Source organism: Taudactylus pleione, unplaced genomic scaffold (genome assembly GCF_031769625.1).
Source record: "Taudactylus pleione unplaced genomic scaffold, aTauple2 ptg000503l, whole genome shotgun sequence".
Classification (NCBI taxonomy): Eukaryota; Metazoa; Chordata; class Amphibia; order Anura; family Myobatrachidae; genus Taudactylus; species Taudactylus pleione.
In genome coordinates, this window is record NW_028284905.1 from 52,832 (window position 1) to 72,752 (window position 19,921).

Genomic DNA, 19,921 nt, shown 5'->3' on the forward strand with positions numbered 1-19,921 from the left:
TTCTCTTACTCTATTACATAAGGAGAGTTTCCTTGTTCTCTGACTCTATTACATGAGGAGAGTTTCCCTATTCTCTGACTCTGTTACATGAGGAGAGTTTCCCTGTTCTCAGACTCTATTACATAAGGAGAGTTTCCCTGTTCTCAGACTCTATTACATAAGGAGAGTTTCCCTGTTCTCTGACTCTATTACATAAGGAGAGTTTCCCTGTTCTCTGACTCTATTACATAAGGAGAGTTTCCCTGTTCTCTGACTCTATTACATAAGGAGAGTTTCCATGTTCTCTGACTCTATTACATAAGGAGAGTTTCCCTGTTCTCTGTCTCTATTACATAAGGAGAGTTTCCCTGTTCTCTGACTCTATTACAGAAGGAGAGTTTCCCTGTTCTCTGACTCTATTACAGAAGGAGAGTTTCCATGTTCTCTGACTCTTATTACATAAGGAGAGTTTCCATGTTCTCTGACTCTATTACATAAGGAGAGTTTCCCTGTTCTCTGACTATATTACATAAAGAGAGTTTCCCTGTTCTCTGTCTCTATTACATAAGGAGAGTTTCCATGTTATCTGACTCTATTACATAAGGAGAGTTTCCCTGTTCTCTGACTCTATTACATTGGCCGAGTTTCCCTGTTCTCTGACTCTATTACATTGGCCGAGTTTCCCTGTTCTCTGACTCTATTACATAAGGAGAGTTTCCATGTTCTCTGACTCTATTACATAAGGAGAGTTTCCCTGTTCTCTGTCTCTATTACATAAGGAGAGTTTCCCTGTTCTCTGACTCTATTACAGAAGGAGAGTTTCCCTGTTCTCTGACTCTATTACAGAAGGAGAGTTTCCATGTTCTCTGACTCTTATTACAGAAGGAGAGTTTCCATGTTCTCTGACTCTGTTACATAAGGAGAGTTTCCCTGTTCTCTGACTATATTACATAAGGAGAGTTTCCCTGTTCTCTGTCTCTATTACATAAGGAGAGTTTCCATGTTATCTGACTCTATTACATAAGGAGAGTTTCCCTGTTCTCTGACTCTATTACATTGGCCGAGTTTCCCTGTTCTCTGACTCTATTACATTGGCTGAGTTGCTTTTGCCCCTTCACTTGGCTCTTAATATGTTCAAATGAACAGTGCATTCAGGCTTGAGGAAGGGAGGATTACATATGCTATATTTCTTCTCTAAGCAAAATAATCTTTTTTTTTCCTTAGAATACTAACTTGTCATTCTATGTGACTACTGTTATTGTATTGTCGCTGACACCTTTATTCCAAAACTTAGCTTAGAACTCCAAAAAGCACTTTAAACCAAACTTTTCATAGCTACATGAGTGGCTCCAGTTACAGCGCATTTTCCTATAACACAACTCATTTAGAAAGTACAATTCTATAAGAGCACAATAATGTAATTTAAAAGTAACATTCATTTATTAAAATACATAGTCATAAATTAAAACGTAGACATAGCCAATGCAGTATTGGCCGTACATATTTAAGGGTAAATGTACTAAAGAGATAGTTTTAAGAAGTTAGTTTATAAGAGATGTTGGCCATAGCAACCAATCAGATTCTACTTAACATTTAACTAGCACCTTCTAGAAGATAATAGCTAGAATCTGATTGGTTGCTATGGGCAACATCTCTTCTAAAACTCTCTTCTAAAAACTCTCACTTTAGTAAATTTACCCCTAAGGGGTAAATTTCCGAAGAATCGGCATTGTCCCAATTTCCAAAGTGATTAATCTCGTTGTAATTCGCCTGAACTGGAGTGATTTAGGGCTCTATTTATTAACATTATTTTTACTAAAATAAAGTGAAAAAGGGTGTTTTCACACCCTTTTCACATTATTTTAGTTTCACCTGTAGTTATTACAGGGCAATTGGAGTAGAATTAGTAAAATTCTACTCCAACCCCCAGTATCACTTATTTTTAGTAAAGCAGATCGCATTTCCCATAATTGTAATGGGAAATGTGATCTGTGTGCAAGTTACTAAAAATAAATTGTAAAAAATTACCGGGGGAAGCCCTGTGATAATAACGCCACCTGGAGATGGCGTTATCCAGGGTCTCCCCCGGTTACCGGGCTCCCACTCTGCTCTAACGGGGAGAGCAGAGGCAGGAGCCGGTACCAGTAATCAGCTATGTGGTCTAAGTAGACCGCAAGCTGATAACTGTAAAAAAAAGAAAAAAAAATTAAACATTTTTTTTTTTCCTTACCTGAATCCAGGGACCGGTGATCAGGTCTCCGGTGATGGCTCCTCTCCGGTCAGCTGGTCTCCCACAGTGCACTGGGGCCCGGTCATCAGGTGATCGGGTCCCAGTGCAGTATGGGAGATCACCTGATCGGGAAGCCCGGAGAAGATCACCGGAGGCCAGGAGGATGCAGGTAAGTGTAATGAAGGGAGGGGGGGTCTGTGATCGCGGGGGTGGGGCTTAGCATCGGCGGGGGGGTAGTAGCGGTGGTCGGTCGGCGCATGCGCGGGCTCTTAGTCGCGGTATTTTTTCCGAAAATATCGCGACTAGAGTGCGGACGGGATCCGCAGGGACAGAGCTTTATCACAAGCTCTGTCCCTGCAAGGGATTTATAGTAAATCCCTGTGATATTGCCTGAATTCGCAATGCGAATTCACTCGGTAATATCACACTACAATCCGCATTCAATATGCGGATTGAAGTAAATAGAGCCCATTATCTCTTTTTATCTCTCAAATTTACCAACAGGCTATTTGAGGCTAAACGAGTTTGCGATGGTGATGTAGGTCGATTTTCTCAGGTGATTTTGAAGCAAGTTCAAGTGAGTTATCTCACCCGAGATTACAGTGATTTCTTTCTGCACAACTCTCCCTAGCAAGCAGCCTGAACATATCAGTGAGATATGTGTAAGCTGCTTGTGTTGTACCTGTAAAAAACAGGTTAATTTAGGTCCCCCCCAAAAGACTAACCAGCTCCGGACTTGCCAGCCAGTCCTGGTTCTTAATAATACAGGGAACAAAATGTGTAGGGTTCCACAGTAATTTAAGAACCAGCACCTCACCCAAGCTTGTCATCCCGATTCTTGGTAAATTTGAGAGATCTATGTTTTATGTGAAAAGTACTTCTGATTTGGCCCGATGGTGATTTGATTTGAGATTGCTATCTCACCCGAGTTTTACGAGTAAGATGAGAGAAATCTCTCTCTAACTCACCCGACTTTGCCTTTAGTAAATTTTCAAGCAAGAAAAAAATGAATAAATCACCTGAGATGGTCATCTAGACCTATCTCGAATCTTAGTATATTGTGGTTCTTGGGATGACTCTAAGGGATAAATATTATTTACCCCTTAGAGTCATCCTAAGAACCATTCAAGTAAAGTTGTAGGTAATTAATAGCAAATTAGCAATTAGACTTAAATACCCACAGACTAATAATCCGGCACTTAATAGCAATGGTGCCAGATTATCTGTGATGAAATACGGGCCTGATTCCTATCTGTACGGTATTGCACAGCTGCAGAGACACGCAGGAAAGTATCTGTACAATACCATCCAAATAAAATGTGAATGCAGCAGAAGGTGTTTGTAGGAGATAGAAACCTCCTGCTGCATCTGCGATCATAGTGCTGCATCCGTAGATACTGCTTCGGATCACCATTGCAACCATCGGTTGCGATGTTCGATTCCCTTGGCTAGGCTGCATAAGACAAAGTTTAATCAACCTGGCCGTCAGAACCCATTTGCCAGGTCCAGGAAGTCTGCATTAGATGATGCAGACCCTGGACTTGGGATGCCTACACAAAAGGGGTGTCCTGGACTTTGGATGCCTACACAAAGGGGGTGTCCTGGGCTTGGGATGCCTACACAAAGGGGGTGTCCTGGGCTTGGGATGCCTACAAAAAGGGGATGTCCTGGACTTGGGATGCCTACACAAAGGTAGTGTCCTGGCTTGGGATGCCTACACAAAGTGGGTGTCCTGGACTTGGGATACCTACACAAAGGGGGTGTCCTGGGCTTGAGATGACTATAAAAAGGGGGTGTCCTGGGCTTGTGATGCCTACACAAAGGGAATGTCCTGGGCTTGGGATGCCTACAAAAAGGGGGTGTCCTGCACTTGGGATGCCTACACAAAGGGAGTGTCCTGGACTTGGGATGTCTACACAAAGGGAGTGTCCTGGGCTTGGGATGCTTACACAAAGGGAGTGTCCTGGGCTTGGAATGCCTAAAAAAAATGGGTTGTCCTGGGCTTGGGATGCCTACACAAAGGTAGTATCCTGGGCGTGGGATGCCTACACAAAGAGGGTGTCCTGGGCTTGGGATGCCTACCCAAAGGGGGTATCCGGGGCTTGAAATGCCTACACAAATGGGGTGTCCTGGACTTGGAATGCCTACACAAAGAGGGTGTCCTGGGCTTGGAATGTCTACAGTATTATCAGCATAGAGATGACATTAGAGATCAAATGAACTGATGAGCTTACCTAAAGAGTAGAGGGAGAACAGGAGAAGTCCTAGACCAGAACTTTGGGGGACACCAACTGTTAGTGGAAGTGGAGTCATAAGAGGAGATAGATAATGAATGGTCAGAGAGATAGGACAGCCAGGAGAGCGCAGTATCACATAGAATAAGGGAGTGAAGGATTTGCAGGAGGAAAGGATGGTCCACAGAGTCAAAAGCAGCAGGGAGGTTGAGAAGAATGTGCAGAGCAGTGACCCTTGGATTTGGCTGGTAGGAGGTAATTGCTGACTTCTGTGAAGGCAGTTTTAGTGGAGTGGGGAGGTTGGAAAACTGAATGTCAAGCTGGGAGTGGGAAGAAAAAAAGGTGATAAGGCGGTTGTAAACAATACACTTAAGGAAATTGGGGGCAAAAGAAAGGACAGTGATGGATTGGTAGCTGGAGAGAGGGTTAGGATCAAAGGTAGGTTTTTTTAAGAATAGGGAGGAAAGGGCATGCTTGAATGCAAAGAGGACAGTGCCTGATGAGGGGGAGAGATTGAGGAGGTGGGCAAGATGGGAACTGGCTGAAGAAGAGAGGTAGCAGAGTAGACGGGAGGGAATAGGGTCAATAGGTAGAAGGGGGGAGGACCTGGATGAGGGCCATAACTTTATCTCCAGATACAGGGGAAAATATCATTCAGAGTTGGTAAGATGGATATCGAGGGATAGGCTTTGAAAGGAGGGACCTGAGTGCTGAGGGTTTGGTGGGATGTGATGTCCTGACATACAGTATGGAGTAAATTTTAGAATTGAAGTTGGTGGCAAAGTCAAGGGCCGAAAGTGAGGAGGAGAGGCAAGGAGGGGTGGGAAGAGAAGGGAGTTGAAAGTGGTGAAGAGACGCTGGGGATTTGAACAGCTTGACAAAGATTCTTTACATAATTGAAATGTATCAGCACCATAGCAGGAGACTCAAACTTCTACCTTTCATGATTCAATCCCTAATGAATGAGCACAGCAAAGGAATCAGTCTGGATTTCATCAACTACACCTGATCAGAGAATAGATACCTCCAATGTTTGTTCCTCCCTCATCTGGGGTATTTTCCAATTGAACTGCCTGCGTTATTTGTCCTGTCTCCCTCTTGAAGATTGCCTAATCATAACATGCAACTGACTGTCAGTATAATTAGAAATGTAATTTTCTCTCCAACTGCTTACCCAGAGTAATACTGAGTAATGATGTGTGGACACTACTCTATATATGGGTGGTGTAGTATGAAAAGTTCACGTCCATAAGGTCGACATTCAGAATATTGACACCAGAATGTCCACAGGTTCCAAATTTCGACAAACGTATGTTATTTGCTTATTTTTGCCTAACTCTAATGGTAGCATTTTAAAAGAGCGATTTGAATGATAACGATAAGATATCGTTACCGATGTTGATCAAATTGGTAATTTAAATGGTCCCTACCAACTCACCATTGACCAGCGAAACGTGGCCATGTATGGACAATAGCGATATCATCCATTGGCCGTGCATGCCGGTCAACTTGCTCGATATCCAGCAGGTTACTATAGGGACCCATGATCGTTGATCATCTTGGTTGCTATAGTCATCTGTGAGTTGGTGGTTTGCTGGATGTTCGATAACGATCCAGCAGGTGCAGGACGATCAGCCAGCCATATCGTATGGCTGGCTGATCGCTACGTGTGTATACACCATTATGGTGCGTACACACGGTATGATATCTATGAACGACATGAACAATAACTATATCGTTTCAACGATATATCGTTCATATTGTTCATTTATATGTAGTGAACGGCCAACGATGTGCGTTCCTCCATGAACGATAACAATATCTATGATCGTCCGTACATGCAGGCCAACTTGCACGATATTGTCACCATTGCCTGTTCAGAGATGTGGCAGGATGACTGCACTGAAAGATATCTTTCAAGTCACAGGTGATACAGATCGTACCGTGTGTATGCAGCTTAACTCCTAACCCTAACCCAAAACCTAAAAATAGCCCTAACCTTAAACCTGAAAAAAAAAAAAAAAAAAACATGTCGACATTCTGCTGTGGACATGTTAAATGTCGACATTTTGAACATGTAGTCATTTTAACCCTGTCCACCTTTTTAAATGTCAACATTGGTTGTGGACCTAAGGTCCATGACAACAGTCTGACTGCCTACATTTAGAACCTGTCAGCATGCTGGTGCCGACATTCTGAAAGTTGACCTTCTGACTAGATACCCTATATATAAGTATTATCAAATATGACATGCCACACCCCTAATGATGCTGCAAATGAAACATTTAGGGATACCTCCTATACCATATTTCTTTCTACTGATACTTTCTAGAGGTGATTGAATGGACGTGACCACTGCACCCAGTGGTCAGCACGTTCTTGCAGTTTTGGATCCCTCTGTCCCTACGTGGGATGGTTTATCATCCCTTGCCCACTAGCACGGGTGAGGACTGGAATCCAGTTGTTAATAATTTAAATGAAAAGATTTACTGCTTACATCAGATGTATTGGTTTTATTATTTCACATTGTTTTATTGTTCATAATTTCATAATTGTGGAATTTGTTTCATTATTTTGTTTGTTGTTCATTCACGTGAGTTTTGAATTCAATATCTGTTACTGGGGTAGTAGCGCTAAATAGGGATTTAAAGGAAAAGGTTAATGTTATTATTTAAAGTTTTCTTTTTGGTCATCATTTTATAATGGTGGTATTTGATTGATTTATTGTTTTCTGTGTTGTTTCTCCATATTGGTGTTGAATTGAATCTCCTTAGGGGGTAGTATTACTACTTAAAGGCTGAACAATGTTACATAAATATAAGGGGCATCGCAGCTTACTTTAGTTTGCATTAAGAGAAAAAGAAAGGTGGATATGTATCAAAGCTTGGAGAAAGATAAAGTGAAGATAGAAGTACCAATTAGTCAACTCCTGTCATTTTTCAAAGACAGCCGGCCCCATGGCAGTTAGGAGCTGATTGGTTGGTACTTTATCTCTCTCCAAGGTTTAATACAGCTCCCCCTGAGTGAGAAGAGAAAGTCACTTATACATTTAGCCATCTTTATAATGATATGGATTTGAATTAGGGCAGTAGGGCCTGAGCAATGAGAGATGTACACCTGGGGGTAAATTTACTAAAGTGAGAGTTTTTAGAAGTGAGTTTTAAAAGTAATGTTGCCCATAGCAACCAATCAGATTCTACTTATCATTTAACTAGCACCTTCTAGAAGATATTAGCAAGAATCTGATTGGTTGCTATGGGCAACATCACTTTTAAAACTCACTTCTAAAAACTCTCACTTTAGTAAATTTACCCCCTGGTATTTCAGATGCCAGAGAGTCTAGTTGACAGAGGTAAGATTCCACACTCTGTAAATCTATTTCCTCAGCAAACCAACGGTTACATAGTAAAATAATATAACTAAACATAAATGCATAAATAAATAAAATGTAAGAAACGTGTTGATCAAAATGTTTTATTGAATAAAAAAAAAAATACAGATTTTACTGATCTTCTCTTTTATTGCATATGGTGGACACGTCGGAAGGAGACAATTCTGGGGCTAGTGGCTCCCCAGTCAGTGTATCTCCGGTACTCTCCAGGTCTCAGATAGAACTGACGTCCCCGGTAGTTGGGCTCCTCATAGAACATCCAGTATCCATCTTGTACATGGGCAGAGTTGATATCATGGTAGCGGAACCTCTCATATATGTGGGGGCAATCTTCTGTGAATTCCATCATCTGACCTCGGAAGTCGTCCTGATCATAGATCCTGATTCTGAATGAACCTTGGTGCTGTGTTAATAATTTTCAAAAATGTAAATTCTAATAGTGTTCAGATGTAATCCGTTTCAGGATATAATACACTGTAATTATATACCACAATTATAATGGATTTTATTATTCACACATTGTCATATTTTAGAGTGTTAAGTGGACGAGCTGTGTGCCATAATTTATTCATTGTCGATATATTGTTATATATTGTAATTAAAAATAAATGTTAGTTACCTGTGGGCTCTAGCGGCAAGAACGGATAGAGTCATTGTAACCCATCCACTGCTGGAAGTCGGCGTACTCCCCTCTGTTCAGGAAGTACTGGTGCCCCCTGTAGTTAGGGTGCTCATATAGGATCCAGTTTCCACTTTCCACACGGATGGAGTTACAGTGCCTGAAGTATGAGGACATGTCTGGGCACTCAGAGCTACACTCATAGGAGCGGCCCTGGAAGTTCCTGTCCTCGTAGAAGATGATCTGTGAAGGGAAATATTTGGGAATTTTTAAAAAATTTTCAGTTATCTCTTATCAGCAGATTATTCAGGAAACTGTTTAAATGTGTTTACATCAAAGAAGATGTTTCTATTATACTGTAGAGGGAAAACTAAGCTGATTTTTGCAAAACAGGAACACATGTTCCACTAAACTAACTAACTGTTTCTTTCTAGTTCCTGGTCTACTATATAAAGGCGCATATCCACTACACGATTCTCTCCCCGAGCGATATTGTGTAGTGTGTCCCCGGCAGTGGTATGCTCAGTATCCTTAATGATATTGAGTACACACAGAACGACATCATTCACAATATCATTCAGTGCCGGCTCCCTCCCTCATCCCTGAACCCGCACAACCTGACAATATCGTCAGGTTGGACAGCAGGTTCGGGCAGAGAGCGGCGTTGTCAACGACCAGCGGGAGCGCGCATTGCTGGTCGTTGACAGCATATCCACTGGACGATATAATGAACGATTGAATGATAATGATATAATTCAATCGTTCATTATATCGTCTAGTGAATATGCGTCATAAGATTTCTTAAACTATATTAACATCTTTGCAATAATTTTTAAAAAGTATATGAGTTAACCTTACTGTAACAGATCCTCATCTTACTCATTGGAAGTGTAGGTGTGTTATGTCCATATTTATTGTAATGCTGTGGATTAATTTAATCTTTCTTAAATATATGGAAATTTATATGTGTTAACGCAAAAATTACCTTTCCCATGTTGTAGATTCAGATGTTTCCAAATCCTCTGTGAGTTCGGGATCCGGGGAACGGGAGGTTTATATACAACCTGAGCTGAATACGTTGAGTTTAATGCTCTCTTTTCATTTGTTAGGAAAGTGTTGAGCTGTTTTATCCTTGTTATGTAAAAGACGTTTTTGTACTTCTGTGTGACTATTGTTCGTGTATGTTCCATGGTACATTCATTTTTCCCAGAGCATTGATTAGAAAACAATACATCAGTTTAAAGCAAAGTTTTTGCAGTGTATGTAATGTCCCATTGTTATATTTTATGAACAAAGCATCGGTGACATTATATATGGGAGTGATTCTCACTAACACACGACCATTTCTATTCATAAAATTCTGAGCACAAACTGAACTTCTTCTTATAGTGAATATAACACTATGAGGATTATTCACTCACATGGTTCAATAATAAAATTCTGCTGTAAACTTACAGCAACAGCTTTTATCTGTCTAGAGTCATATAGAAAATACAATAAGGGAGTATCCAGATGGGCAGATAAACAGGGTCTTTTTTAGAAAAGCATTTAACAACGCTACATAATTCTTTTAATTGCTATCTCTTATTTAAATAAGATATTAATAATATTACTAATATTACTACTACTTACTACTACTACTACTACTAATAATAATAATAATAATTTACATTGTCAGATTTACCAATTGTCCGAGTTGGCCTTACTGCCTGTGAGACCCACCTCCTAACATAGGAAGAAGAAGTCAAAACTGTCCACAGCTCCAGTTCCAGACCCTGCAGAACAGCAGACACTGTCATTAGTTCACACCTGTGATACTTGCAGCAGGGAAGAGTTGGAGAATAGGGAAGCTGGTATATTAGTGATCACACGTAGCATCTGAAGAGACTTATTGGTTTAGGGTGGTTTCATAGAGTTGAGAACTAGGGGGGCGAGTGGTGGTGCAGAATGAAGAGAATTGGGGAGTATAATAAGTGGGGAAGCAGAGTGAAGAGAACCTGGGAGGAGGAGGAAGAGGGTAGATTTAGAATAAAGGGAACTGGTGAGAAAGAAGAGGGATAGTGCATAATGAAAAGAACCAGGGAGTAAGAGGAGGGTTGTACAATGGGAAGAGAACTATGGAGGAGAGGGGTTATCGAACTTTGTAATACAACCTGTACAGAAGGAGGTCTGTTTTCAACATGCCAGTACAAAATCAGCAGCACATTAATAACTAGGTCCCATGCCACCATAAGAGAGCTGTCTGTTACACCGGGATCTTGGAGGGAAAATCTGGTGAGAAGGGGGTAGCTTAGGAAAAAGTGGTGGGCAACAGGGGCAAGTGAGAGAAGAGATTTTGGGCAGGGTTTGGCATATGAGAGAAAAGCTGTCCCACAGAGGGGCATAAGAGTGATAATCTGGTGGGCAGAGGGAGGCGTGTGATGGAAAAGATGGTGGGCATTGTGTGACATGTAATGGAAAAGATGGTGGGCATTGTGTGACATGTAATGGAAAAGATGGTGGGCATTGTGTGACATGTAATGGAAAAGATGGTGGGCATTGTGTGACATGTAATGGAAAAGCTAATGAGCAAAGGAGCTTGTGCGAGAAAAACTGGGGAGCAAAGGTTTAGAGAAAAGTGTAAAAATGGGGGGAAGGAGGCTATTTATGTAATGTGGTTGTGTTTGTGTAGACTGTTAAATGAATGTTAAAGTAATGGCTACTCGTATAATAACACAAGAGACTAATTTATTGATGGTGTGATGACCTCATTTAGATCAGGACCAATTTTACAATAATAGATGATTCATTGTGGAGCTGTTTAGGGGGAATTGGGTTTCTTTGAATGTGAATGCGATTTAACGTCAGTACTGATTGCAGGTAGGGATTCCCATTTTTGAAACATATATACTAATGATTTAATGTTGGGGCTGGTTTGAGCAAGGGATGCTTAAAGCATGTGGAAACTAGTGTTTCGGCATGTATAATGGCCTTCACTTTAATGAATAGGTTGCTTGATCACGAAAAAAATTTTTTCCAACAAAAATAAAAATACTATGCAGGATTGTGGGCTAGAACATGTTTGTAAAGCAATGAAAAGAAAACAGGAAAGCACAAGAGTTATCACATTGTATAGATAAGAATACATATTGTCTCACTCACCAAAATATTGGTGCAATTATTGTTACTTCAAGCTGTACTATAATTATTTTATAATGTTTTAGATTAATATAATATTACATATGATTAAATCTTTATGGTTTTGTGGCATTTTTGTAGCAGTTTTGGAACTCTCCAGTTTACTAAAACACTCTATAGTATAGAACAGACTTGAATATGAAAGCACTATCAATGTTTTAGGCCACGGAAAGAAAAGACTAGAAACCTCTAATAAAATGAAAGTAGCCAGCTGACTGTTTTTATAATGTCGATTGAATTATTTTTTTCTGTAAAAACACAAGTAAATCGTATAGAATGTCTTCTATTCTACAGTGGTTTCAATAGAAACTGCTGCCAAATAGAAAACGCTGCCTCGGGTTGTCATTTATAATCCAAAGGGGATTAACGGCAGATTATTTCAGAAATCGAAAACAACCTTTAGTAATTGCTACCAATCTGACATAAAAACCTTTGTCAAATGACAGCGGTTTCTGACTAGTTCTAATTGACACCAAACAAGTTGCTTAGTAAATTTAGCCCTTTGTGGGGGGCTTTCGGCAAAATGACCCTCATGTGTTTTGAACCTAGATTCAATTAAAAATGGTCAAAAACAGGTAAATTCATATAAATTGTACTGTAAGCGTTTGTTTGATTAGAATTTACAATATAATAGTATATATACATTTTTGAGAGCTACATCTGTGACCAAGTTTACCGGTGAAACGTGCGTCCGTGGGCTCCCCCTGTGCGCACAATACTCCAGCTCTCTGAGAGTCCAGTTCCAGGTGCAATGTTACTTATCCATAGTAAGGTTGGTTCTTTACCTCTATTAGATTGCACTCTATGTGCACATTAACCACACTCTCTTCAGCCTGGATACTATTAGTATCTATGCTATAATTAATATGGTGTGCAGTTCTGATCTATATCGTTTGTCAAATATTGTGGCACCTTTAGATTTATAACTACCTCATATTCTGTAGGTGCAGGGTCTGCACCTCATAGATATGTGCAATATTGGATAATTGTACTGACATTTATTTAACAATATAGTTTTCAGTCTTTTTCAAATTTAATTCTGACTGCTTATATTGAGACTCTGTAGTTGCATTTAACCCCATCTGTGCTGAATTAACTTTTTTTATGCTGCATGCATTGATAATATATATTATATATATATATATATATATATATATATATATATATATTTGTTCAATGTGACAGATAAATATAATATGTGATCTCCTATTTTAACCTATTATCAAGACATGTGCTGATCTTCACTATCTAACCTTATGATCCTGAGTATCTATACATTACAGGTGTTTGAATGCAGACACACAGGAGCAGGGTCAGCACTCAACATTAATATGCTGAATTGGAAAATGAGATGTACTGACATTTATTGAGACTTTGTTGTATCATACAAACTGCAACGGTACTAAATAGACACTTTTGCTCTGCAACTGTGCAGTATATTTTGTTATGTGTGCTATATATAATTTAAATATGAGATATCCCACCTAAACTAATTGCCAATATAAAATATGTGTTTTTCCACTACCTCCATATGTGACATTGTCTAGGATAGAATCTATACCATTCTTTTGTAATTTCTTAACTGAACATGAGCCATGGCATACTGTAGCATGTGTTGACTTCATCTCATTTTTGTAACATAAGTGCCATTATCAATATATACTGCTGTATGTAAAGCATATTAATCCAGTTTTTTTCTATTTCTTAATTATTTTTGGTTTCCACTAAGCGATATTTTATTAAATTTCACATTTTGCTGTATCAAATTCAGGTCCGTTCTATATATTTCAATAACGCTCTCATTTATTGTTTAATGCATATACAAACAATAAAAAGCAGAAGTAAAGATTTATCTTAAACATGAACCCTTTCTATCCCTATACATTAAAGTAGTAGAAATGTTTGGGTGACTCTTCCACCCACAGTCCAATGCAAATAGCAAACAGTGGAAAGCAGAAGTTATTATGCACAGTTTATGATCTTTCCTTTTTCTCAACTAAAGGAGTGTTCAGTGACTCTGTCATCTCATGTTCACTGTCCTTGAAACAAACAGAGGACAGCAGAAGTCACAACACTCCTTTTAATATTGTAGTAGCAAATAACAAAAAATAACAATGAAAATATTTACACTTAAACACCAAATGTTTCTGACTAGTAGATTCCTGGGATGGTTCCTTAATAGGTTAATGTATTTTAAACAGTACATATCAATCACATCAAGGAATACATTCAATTTGGGCATAAATATTATTTAGGCACTTAGGCCCTCATTCAGAGCCGTACGCTCTGAGCAGAGCGCACGCTCTGAATGAGGGCCGGGCTCCATTTTCATGGAGCGTCCTCCTGGACGCTCGTATAGCTGTGGGTCACCACCCACAGGCTATACGAGCGTGCATTTTGATGGCCGCGATGGTCGTGACCATCGCGACCATCGAAATTGCGAGCCGGAGCCTGCGGTTGAGGTTTTCAACCGCAAGCTCCGGAGTGATTTTGGCTCTATCAGAGCCAAAATCACTCCCACTGACATCACTAGTGATGTCAGTGGGCCGGCTTCTGACGGGAGGCGTTCCCGTGGGAACGCCCCCATCAGGGAGGCACGCCCCCGGCACGCCCACCAAAGGGGGCGTGCTGTCAATCAACATTGACAGCACGCCCCCTTTGATCGGACACAACGAGCGAAGGAAAGTCCTTCGCTCGTCGTGTCTGGCGCATGCGCATGACGGAGCTCCCTCCGTCGTGCGCATGCTCAGTGCAGACCATCGACCCACTTGCGAGCGGACAGCCGCTCGCGAGTGGGTCTGAATCAGGCCCTTAATTATTATATGTAGAATAAAATAATATTTCTGAAAGATACCAGAGTAAAAGTTGTATGGTAAAGTAAAGTGAACACTAGTCAAAAGTTTTAATATAAATTATTCCACATGTATCAAAGAAAAGTTTGTAAATATTTAAATCAGGTGTCATTGTGTATTCAATAAGGGACGCTAAAGAGGATTAAAAAGAGCAGAAATAATAGAATATTCTTAATCCCACCACAATTGTGCCTGAATGGTTTTCAGTGGTGTCAGGTGGGGACATCTCATGCTGGCAAAATATTCAGACAAACAAGCTTGGGGGGTATTTAATTTTGCTGTTGGTGTTAGTGGTGCAAGTTCAATAATTTTTTTTCTGCATTTGAGCAAAACAAGAAATAATTGTTTTTGGGGCACACTTTAGAATTGCAATTAGCAAGAAATGTTTTTTTATTACAGTTATTGGCAGGCAAAGAGGTACCTGATGACCATGATGCTCCAAGACCAGCCCACAAGTTGTTTCCTTGAGCCCCAGCTCATTTTGGTAGACATCTGCATAGTGTTGACCAAACCTGAGGAGTCTTTCAATCTCCTTTTTAATTAGTGCTTAATTTCCATCTTCTCATTTACTGGAGAAAAAAGAGGCCTAATTATGCTGAGCACAGAAGTAACTGGATCTTTGTGCGCCACATTACATCGATCTTCGCTAGTTTTGTGTTTTGATGGTAAGATACAGTGTTTATACATTTTCTCCATGACCACAGCATCCTAAAACACTCAGAAGAATGGGCAGTCTTTACTCAGCTTAGGCCTGCCTTTTTAATCATAAATAGGAAATAAAAGAAGAGGCAACCTGCACCACCCTACAGATCCTTTCAGGCTGGGTTAATTATACAGAGGTCATTACATGGACTTCCACCAACCAATAAATCAGTAGCTCCCCGTTTCTAGATTGGTCTGTGGGTCATGAACTGAACATCCCCCATGTATTGATTCTCACAGGTTGCCGAATTATTCCCACTGTCATGGTGTCCACTCCTCACACACCTCCAAAGCTGGTTGCCAAATTATTCACATTATCATGGTGCCCTCATACACCTCCAAAGCTACCTAACATTCTACCTTGATGTACAGTCTATTCATACCAAATTAAAGATGGAGATGTTACTCTATCTGTGTATAGTAATGGCGCAGAGCTTGAGATACCTCACCACTACTGCCTGCTGTTATGAAATGTCCTGACTTCGATTACTGCTGTTACTTGCACTCTTCATGTTGGAATAAATATCATCTTTCCCAAATGTATTTATGGGTGTTGACCATCCCGGTGTGTGTCACTATCAGGGGCATGGCAATGGCAGCAGCTGGTTTATTTATTTATTTTTTAAAGCAACATCTCTGGCATTCAGAGAGTGGCATAGCAGTGGTGAGATTGGTGGTTAAAGCTTTGGTGAATACTAGATAAAAGGCACTAGAAGTCGGTGGGCTACTGCACTTTTCTGTCTTGTTAGCATTTGATACACCCCATTATGTTCACACATGAAGATGTTCCAGTGGTCTCTTCTCTAGTTGTCTGACCAGCAAATTATCCAACCAACAAGTCCACGCTCTTACACTGCTGCCCCTTTATCTGCATGTCTGACATTATGCTGCATAATCTAATGTTTTTGAAAGACATCAACCCCTTGTATTTCTGGCATTTGATTGGAGAGTTGTTGGGGTGATTTTTTTTTTTAAAGGAGCACTCTGATTCTGCTGGCTTATTACATTTTTCAGTAAACAAAGAGGTCACTCATCCACTTTTTAGAAAAATATGTGCATTAGTCAGAGCAGAGAAAAAATAAAATGTCAAAGTATAGGATTGGGTACAAATTTGGGCGCTTTACATAGATGAAAATACAAAATAATATATCACTGAAAATACAGAATAATATATCACTGAAAATACGTCCCTTAGAAAGTGGTAATCACATCTGCGGAATTTTCATTCTTTGTAAGATGTATCCAAAATATTCCAATATTGAATAAAGACATAAAGTGAAAGGATTAAAAGGGAGCCTTAAAGAAACCCTGATGTGTATATTCTGATCCCCTCTCAAGTGAGTTGGGGTACGTTTATGTTTCACCTTCAAAGATACCTTTACAAGTTCTTCTCACCTCTATGCATGTGAGTTATGGTACACATTGTGCACTATTGAGTCTTTGGATTTGGCACTGGGTGAACCTGGAATTTTAAAGAAACTGCTATGAGATTTATCTATTACCTTCTCTTGTGGGTGGGGTACACACCTTTTCATAAATAAGGGTGCTTCTATACTTCCACACCCCTAAAGAGAATACATTTTATTATAATGTTTAATCAGTGTCTGATGCATTGGTATGTTTTTTTCTTTTGTATAAAATATTATATCCATGTGGAGACGAGGAACATTGGAATATTTTGGATACATCTTATAAAGAATGAAAATTCCGCAGATGTGATTACCACTTTCTAAGGGACGTATTTTCAGTGATATATTATTCTGTATTTTCATCTATGTAAAGTGCCCAAATTTGTACCCCTAGCTCCATTTGTTTTTGTTGTCTACTATCAGTTGGTGGAAAAAGGTGATTTCCACAGGAACTTAGGGGAGCATTCCTGGGCTGCTTATGCGCTACTGAGTTTGACACTATCATCTTTACTTGTTTTTATAAAGTATAGGATTGGTTTAGATGGTATCACACTTTAGTTTTCCCAATCATAGGTGTAAAATGCAAGTAGCTCTTGCCTGCCCTGATCCTCTGTTCAAGACAAATGGTGCTTCAACAGGAGCCATATGGAAAAACAACAGCACTGAGTACAATGATAGGGGGCACATTGTGTAAACTACATGTAAATCAATTATTTTTTTGCTTACTTTATTTTTTTTGGTAATGAGGTTGCTGTGTCTGGCATCAACACCCTATAGTTTTTCTGCTTGCAATCAAATACCTAGTACTGCCCCTCTCACAACATATCCAATAGTCCTCACACAAGCAACCACTTACATTTTTACAAGAAGATACCAATCAGAAAATATTATCACTAAGTAATGGAATTTTAAATCCAGGACTGATTTTAATCTTTTGGGGGTTCCATACGTTAAAATAGTGAAATGTCAGGTGTCACTTTAATGCAAGCTATATATGTACTATTATATTAAAATGTTGTACATTTTACATAAATTTAAATAATGAGGATGAGATCTAAAATGAAAGACCTGGCCAGACGTTGTCCAGGTCTTTAATGGAAAGTCTAGATGCAGGAAATGAGATTACACGCAGACAAGGTTTACAGATTTTAAATTTTTTTTAATTTATAAATATAAACTGAGAAACGTGATATTCAATATGTTTTATTGAATGAAAATAATGGACAGATTTTCATTTTCTACTTTTTTAATACATATGGTGAACACGTCGGAAGGAGCCAATTCTGGTACTAGTAGCTCCCCAGTCAGTGTATCTCCGGTACTCTCCAGGTTTCAGATAGAACTGACGTCCCCAGTAGTTTGGCTCCTCATAGAACATCCAGTATCCGTCTTGTACATGGGCAGAGTTGATATCATGGTAGCGGAACCTCTCATATATGTGGGGGCAATCTTCTGTGAATTCCATCATCTGACCTCGGAAGTCTTCTTTCTTGTAGATCCTCACTCTGAATGAACCTTGGTGCTGTGTCAATAATTAAAAAAATGGGAGTTCTAAGCATTTTCAAATGCAATCCATTTCAGAATGTAATACACAGTAATTATATAACAATTATAATACTCACACATTGTCCAACTTTAAGACATTAAGTGGATGAGTGGTGTACCACAATTTGTTAATTGCTAATATACTGTACTGTATTTTAAGAGCACTTGCTAAAAAAAAATGTTACCTGTGGGCTCAGGCGGCAGGACCTAATAGAATCATTGTAACCCATCCACTGCTGGAAGTCGGGGTACTCCCCTCTGTGCAGGAAGTACTGGTGCCACCTGTAGTTAGGGTACTCATACAGGATTCAGTTTCCACTTTCCACACGGATGGAGTTACAGCGCCTGAAATATGAGGACAAATCTGCACACGCAAAGCTACACTCATAGGAGCGGCTCTGGAAGTTCCTGTCCTCATAGAAGACGATCTATGGAAAGAAAGATATTGATATATTTTAATCCTTTCTAAAATAATTTTATTAACAGGAGATAATTCAAGAAATTGTCCAAGCGTGTTGACGTTAATAAAGATTTATTTATTCTGCTAAATATTTTTTTTAACTAAAACAACTTAAGCAAAGCACAAAATAAACACAGTGCAATAATTTGTGAATAAACCTTAGTATTTCAGTTTCTCATTTTACACAAGTGTGTGTGATGCCCAATTTTCTTTGTCTCATCAATTCCATCTTTTTTTTTTAAATATGGTCTTTTATATTTGTTCAAATTTAGCAATATTTATTCTATTTAATCCAGTATCTAAAGCAAAAATTAAAGTGTGAGTTTTAATATTTGAATAAAAAAATATAGACAAGGCTTACCTTCCCCATGTTGTAGAATCGGATGTTTCCAAATTCTCTGTGAGTTCGGGATCCGGGGAACGGGAGGTTTATATACAACCTGAGCTGAATACATTGAGTTTAATGCTCTCTTTTCATTTGTTAGGAAAGTGTTGAGCTGTTTTATCCTTGTTATGTAAAAGACGTTTTTATACTTCTGTGTGACTATTGTTCGTGTATGTTCCATGGTACATTCATTTTTCCCAGAGCATTGACTAGAAAACAATACATCAGTTTAAAGCAAATTTGGTTTTGCAGTGTATGTAATGTCCCATTGTTATGTTTTATGAACAAAGCATCGGTGACATTATATATGGGAGTGATTCTCACTAACACACGACCATTTCTATTCATAAAATTCTGAGCACAAACTGAACTTCTTCTTATAGTGAATATAAAGCTGTGTAAGTTATTACTGACAGGGTTCAATAATAAAAATATGCTGTAAACTTACAGCAATCAAACAGCATTAGCTTTTCCCTGTGTAGTGTAGAGTAGACAATAAGGAAATATCCAGATGGATCGATAAACAAGAACTCTTGGATCTGGTGGCAAGAATCAGTCCTTCTATTTTTTGTGCACACTGGGAAAGGGGCATGGCTACACATCAATGGGGCTAACCTTGAACGTTTTAGTAGACTTGACATTGAAGCGCCATTTTTCCAATGTTTCCACCATTGAGTCACAATTAAATATGCAATCTGAACATTTTTTTAAGAGCATACCGCCCAATCTTCATAATTTTGGCGGTACAGTCCCACTTTTTGGTCCCTGTCCTGCTATCCCTACCATGGGCCGCAGTGTTCCATTTGGGGGAATGGTTAGGGGGGAGCACTCTTTCACCACTGCTCCGCTATGCACAGTGCATCTAAACTGTGCTGAGAGAGCCCCGTTAAAGTGCAGCAACCTTGGGAAACTCTGGCCACACCCCGCAGTGAAGCGTA

At 39.4% G+C, this 19,921-nt stretch overlaps 2 pseudogenes across 1 annotated transcript; both read right to left on the bottom strand.

The window, feature by feature from the left end:
- Positions 1-7,901: 7,901 nt before the first annotated feature.
- LOC148501746 (gamma-crystallin-3-like) lies at positions 7,902-9,493 on the bottom strand (annotated as a pseudogene). The gene is made up of 3 exons (XR_015870021.1): positions 9,439-9,493; positions 8,454-8,696; positions 7,902-8,237 (listed from the first exon to the last, which is right to left on the bottom strand). The product of XR_015870021.1 is annotated as a gamma-crystallin-3-like (transcript).
- An 8,346-nt stretch (positions 9,494-17,839) lies between these two features.
- Positions 17,840-18,968, bottom strand: LOC148501747 (gamma-crystallin-3-like; annotated as a pseudogene).
- Between the last annotated feature and the right edge of the window lie 953 nt (positions 18,969-19,921).